Genomic DNA, 6,154 nt, shown 5'->3' on the forward strand with positions numbered 1-6,154 from the left:
CAGCGGACGCACGCGGCTGATGATCCCGTTGTCCATCTGAGCTTAACAGGACATTTTTTTACCTTTTTCAACCAGACAGTCAGCGGAAGCGCGCGGCTGATGATCCCGTTGTCCATCTGAGCTTAACAGGACATTTTTATCCTCTTTAATCCGGCCGGTCAGACTTGCCTCCTCCTCAACAAATTAACACCGTTTTATATTGTGTATTCCTATTAATTTTCTTTGTACTATATGATTCTTAAAAACCGTAGCAAAAGCCCAAGACCAACCCAGCCCACTCATCAAGCACATTATTTTGGCCCGACCCAGCTCCAAATTCAGATCAGGCCGGGCCGGACTCAGGTTAAAAATCGCAGCTCTAACTCTTGGGGATGGCACTTTACTGAGCCGTAAGTCCTGGAATAGCATTACTTCATGGCTTAGAGACACAAAAACAAAATCATTCTCCAGATTTAGTTGTCAAAAAACTGTTGGTTACATTGGATAGTTTTCAGTCATGTGACCCACTAGCTACCCTGACGGGTAAAACATTGCAAGTTGCAAGGATGATCTGGAGTGATCAATAATGATGTTGTGTTGAGGTGAAGAACCGGAGAAATGTACATAATTAAAGCGAGGGTAAGGAAGTGATTTATCTGAATAAGATGCAGAAATAAACAGAACAAAGCTACTTCCATAAGCTGAAGTTAAAGACATCAAAACTAAGAAACAGTTGGGGCAAGAAATATAATATTAGGTGTTTAATACATCATGCCCCTCCACAGAAATATATTTATGCTTCAAAACTTAATCAAAAATATCTCAGCTGGCTATTAGCTCTGATACTACTCTTATTCTGTGTTGGATCTGCAGATCAGTGTTGTTCTCTTCTTGATCACTGGTGTGTGTGAAAAGATGGAAGGAACCCAGTCAGAGGGTTGTCAGCACCTTTTCACAAATAATTAAAAAATGCAATAGTTTCACTATATGTCAAAGTATTCGTTGAGGGAATGTGTATATCTGCATGCACCATATATATTATGATGTTAATATAGACTTTATAACCTTTTTTGCTTTCCTGTTATTGTGAATGATATTATTTTTATCTGTGCAGAATGTAAAGTCTGACAGAGACATTTACTGGACTCGCTTTCTATCTGACTGGTAGCAAAAAGCCTCCTGAGTTCATGTTGACAGCATTTAGATTGTCAGAGTCAGAGATTCTTTATTTGTTATTCGTACCACATGTGGAACATGTGATGGAACAAAATTTTGTACACAGGGTCCCAGTTACATCCAACAATAAAATGTAAAAGCAAACCAGTAATAAGATCTAAGATATGAACTAAAAAAAACATCAACTAAAAATATGCTAAGCACTAATAGCATAAAAACAATTCGCCGAATTATCTTAGCATTAGCATGTTTTCAACATTATCTCATTGTGTTATTAGAGCTCATCCACTAATCTTCATTACATAAAACCGTAGCAACAAAAACACAGAACTCACAACCAATCGCAATACCTTTGATCAAATGTTTTCTACAAAGAAGTATGTACTCCTGTGGTGGTCAACATTTTCTGGTCCTTCACCTCCCCAGGACAGCATTATTGATCACTCCAGATCATCGTTGTGCACTTGTCGGGGTAGCTAACAGGTCACGTGACTGAAACTATCTAAAGTAACTGGACGTGATTTTCAGAAATATATATCTGGACAATGGTTTTGTTTTGGTTCCACTAAACAATAAAGTAATGCTATTCCATGATTTACAGCTCAGTAAAATGCTACCCCGCGAGAGCCCAACCGATCTGTTCTCTGATTGGATTGTTAAATTTGTGATTGACATGACATTGACCAATCAGCTGAGAGGAAAAAAAAATCAGGTCAAAATATGTACTTGTAAAATGAAACTCACAGGAAGAGATTTACACATAGTTTTTGGATTTGTATTTGTAAAGATGCACAAATCACCTATTTATTTTAAAAGGTTACAAAACTAATTTACAAGTACAAAACATTTTTGACTGGAATTTGTGCCCATATACAAGTCTTAACTGGGCAAAGGCAGTCTCATTGCTGTGAATGAAAGAAGGCAAAAATATCAATTTTTTTTTTAATATTACACTAAACTTAGTTACTTATGTGTGCATTTACTGTATTGCCTTTTTTGTAAAATGAAATAAAATGGCAAGAAAATACCGGGTAATTGTAATTCACATTAGAAACATTTTGTTATTGTGGAGTGCACATATGAAAATAAATTATAATCCTTCCAATAAATAATCCAGCGACAGCTGCCATCTCACTACAAAGGAGTTTTATTGAGAATGTGGCTTTGAAGGGATCATGAATCATGCAGCAAAGACTCATACTGGGTTTGAAAATCAATAGTTTGTAGAACTTTGTCAGACAGCACAGACGGGGGCTTCTCAACAGCGGGTGTCAGAAATTAAAGTTGCATTAAATAAAGCAGATGCTGAGCGACGTGTAAACAAGCTTTTTGTTGCAGCAGAGAAAATGCAAAGCCGCAGATGAGAGGTCATGAAGGGGTATTGATGAGCAGCTGAGCAAAAGAAGGGAGGCTGATGAAATGATGACGAGCGGTTAGGATTTTACAGAAAAACTGGTTCACATCAAGGGTTGTGGAGCCAAATACAAACACACTGTTCATTTGTAAATTTACTTTTTTTTCTTATACTCAGCCTCTAGAGGCAGAAATTTAATTGCACTGCCAACATCCTTATCACCACCTCCAATTCACATTTCTTTGTCAGATCAAGCATATGCAGCCACAATCCCATCCAAAATTAATTTTGCAGGGAAACGAAAGAATTGAGGAAACTGTGCAGATGCTCCACAGATAATGTTTTTTAAAAAAATCAAAAAAACAAGAAAAGTGGAAAAACTTTGACTTTAGTTGTGTCCTCCACGGCTTACAGTTCCTCACACTTCAAACTGCACATCGTTCCAAATGAGTGTGATTATGCAGCACAGCTTTCCTACTTTTTGTCAGAGGAAACGCACAAAAAGACCGAGAAACAAAAATAAAGATGAGGAAGAAATGTGGCAGAGAATCTTGGGAGTTGTATTTCTAAACTTCAACACCATTAACTGAACTGTTTTCTCCTCTCGTGCATTTTTACCATTTGCACCCATGCTACCTGCTCTGCTTCCTTCCTATAGGACTTTTATATGCTCCTTCATTCCTGTTTTGTAAACCTCGTATCTGGCTGCTTCACTTATTCTCTGACACTGTCAGGAAAGCAGCAACCCCGGTGTGGGTCACTGAATTGCGTTTGAACTTGGGTCTTGTTGTTTGACAAGAAGAAAAAGAAATCTCACACAAAAAGCAGAGAAAGAAACTGGGCTCTGTCATCCTCAACAGGAGGAAAAGATAAAAACACAGAGGGAGAGCAAGGAGCAGAGACGTCTCACAGACAACATGCCATTCGGAGGTCTTTACAACGAGAAAACCCAAAGAACCAGCTGCAGAACATTCGTGCATTCCCACAGCAGGTTCTCCTACACTTTTTGCATCCATCCATCTCACTAAAACGCTGTTTCTGACAGCAGCTGGCAGCTTCCACATCAGGAAGCAGAGAAAAAGAACATAGAGCACATGCTTTCTCTGCATATGTCCAGCATGTAGAAATCCATTTAAAACAAGGTTTGCATCTGCTGATAAGATGAATCCATCTGTTAGGGTGGTGCATAATTAAAATGCTGTTATATCCAAGATGGAATTGCCTTAAGTTCAGTTTCATTGTAATTACTAACTGACCTTTATTGTATGCACAGCACAGGCTGCTTTTTATGTGTTTCTGTCAGATGTAATGTGAGCTACTTTATACCACACATACATCAGGGAAGCATTGGAATGACTTTCTTAAAAGGATTTTTCTGTGGGACGGTAGTCGCTTCGATTTCATGAAGACTGGTCCAAAAGATTACAAAATAAACTAAATTTGCAAAAAAAAAAATTAAATCATATTAATGCTAAATGTGTCCCTAAATCAAAAAATGACAAGCAAAATATGTGACCAGATGATAACTGTTTCCTGTTTACCAGAAGAGACAGCCAAATGACCAAAATTAAGTCAACAACGGACATGAAAGAGCCATTTTTGTTGAATAAAGTACGCAAATTAAAAGAGAGGTTAGGCTGAAAGATTAAACCTACTGATCTAGATTAGTAAAAGTTGCATTTGTTTGAATGCTGAGCTCTGTCTTCATGGCACTCCACCATACTGCTTGATTTTTTTTTTTTTTATTCTATAGTCTTACTCGTTTGTGTGTGACACATCTAAAAATCTTCAAGATTCTACATTCGTCTAATTAAAATATTTATTAACCTTCACAAACTTTGGCCAGCCTAAAGGCCAGTCGTTTGAGTCAAGCTTCCACGTGGTTTGGGGCAGATTCAGCGAAGTGTTTTGTTTACCGTATTTTTCGGACTACGCGGTGCACTTAAAATCCTTTAGTTTTCTCAAAAATCGACAGTGAGCCTTATAATCCAGTGCACCTTATGTATTAATTCTGGTTGTGCTTACTGACCTGGAACCGCTTTTAATAGGTACAACTGAACAATGTTGAGAGTTATTGTGAATGAGTTGAATAAAGTTTGACTTATCTGACTTGTTTTGTTTCGCTTAATGCGTCTTATAATCCAGTGCACCTTGTAGTCCAAAAAATACAGTGCATTGAGTGCTTACCCACATTTTAGAATTGCATCAACATATCTGGAATACTTCTGGAGTAAACAGTTTCAAACTGCACATCTAATATAATCCAGGACAACATTTTATGTTTGATTTCATACTTAGAGGTGAGCACCTTTGAATGTGACGAGCAGCTCTTATGATGAGTGAGAGATCTGGATCGTACTGCACCCGATCCTTGTTAAAGATGGAGAATCTGTTCCTAAAATCTTTCACCTCACAAAGTGAGCGTAGCTGTTTAATCATCAATCTGTCTCCTACACTTATTTAAAAAGAGATGGCAGTGGTGAGACCAACATCAAAGACTTTTCAGGATAATACCATAAAGAGCAAAGAGATGGGAAGGATGAAGTGGATGAAGATAATGGATGGATGGTTGTTTATTATTAACACAAGGGTTTATCTGACAAACTAGATGTTGCTACACATGAACTTTATAAGCAACACTAAGCTGAAAAAACTAATGCCAGAACCTTTTTTTTTCCACCATTAAAGCTGTGTTACAGGTAGAAAGTCTCAAATTCAACAAAGACTTGGCTGTTGCTTAAAACCAGAATGGCATCATAAATATTTTTTAAGCTTTGGTACGAGTCTTGTTTCTCTGCTTTTGCTGTGATTTATTTAATCCATGTTTTCCAGACAGTAATGAACGCTTCACTACAACACACCACTCGCATAACAATTTAATATTCCATCTTGAGTGCACCAATGCAATCTCACGTTGCTAATTTTAGCCTGTTTTGATTAACGTGGCCTCTTTTCAAGTTTTAGCCTACTTTCTGCACATATATTTCTTATATAAGATTCTAGGAACATGTAAATACACACAAGTGTTTTAGTCAGAGAAATAGAAAACAGGTGCATCTTTAGCCAAACTTTTATCTGAACTAATTTCTCAGCTGCTCAGTTTCCATGTGTGAACAGCTGTGATGAGGAACATTTTTAGCAATATTGTCTGCCGTTTGTGTGTATTTCTATACAAAAAGTGGAAGAATTTCAAGTTCAAGTAAACTTTGTCATTACCATCACATGTGGTACATGATATGGAATGAAATTATGCACACAGGGTCCCAGTTGCACCCAAAAATAGCAAAATATAATAAAGTATAAAAAGAAACAGTAAATAAGGATTTAAGATATACACCTAACAAACACCAAAGATCTAAAATATACGTTAAACACTAAGAATGTAAAACAGTAAGACGTAACAACAGCAACCCGAACAAATTTATAACATGAAAATACATTCGAATGTAAGTCTAGATACAAATGACAGGTGGTACATGATCCCCCAAATCCTGATGGACAAACTATCCACACTAGGACTAAGCCCCTCCATTTGCAACTGGGTACTAGACTTTTTAACAAACAGACCACAGTTAGTGAGGATCCACAACCTCTCCTCCTCCACCATAACCCTCAGTACTGGCTCTCGTCAGGGATGTGTGTTGA

This window comes from Nematolebias whitei, chromosome 15, assembly GCF_014905685.2.
Source record: "Nematolebias whitei isolate Nwh7 chromosome 15, NemWhi1, whole genome shotgun sequence".
NCBI lineage: Eukaryota > Metazoa > Chordata > Actinopteri > Cyprinodontiformes > Rivulidae > Nematolebias > Nematolebias whitei.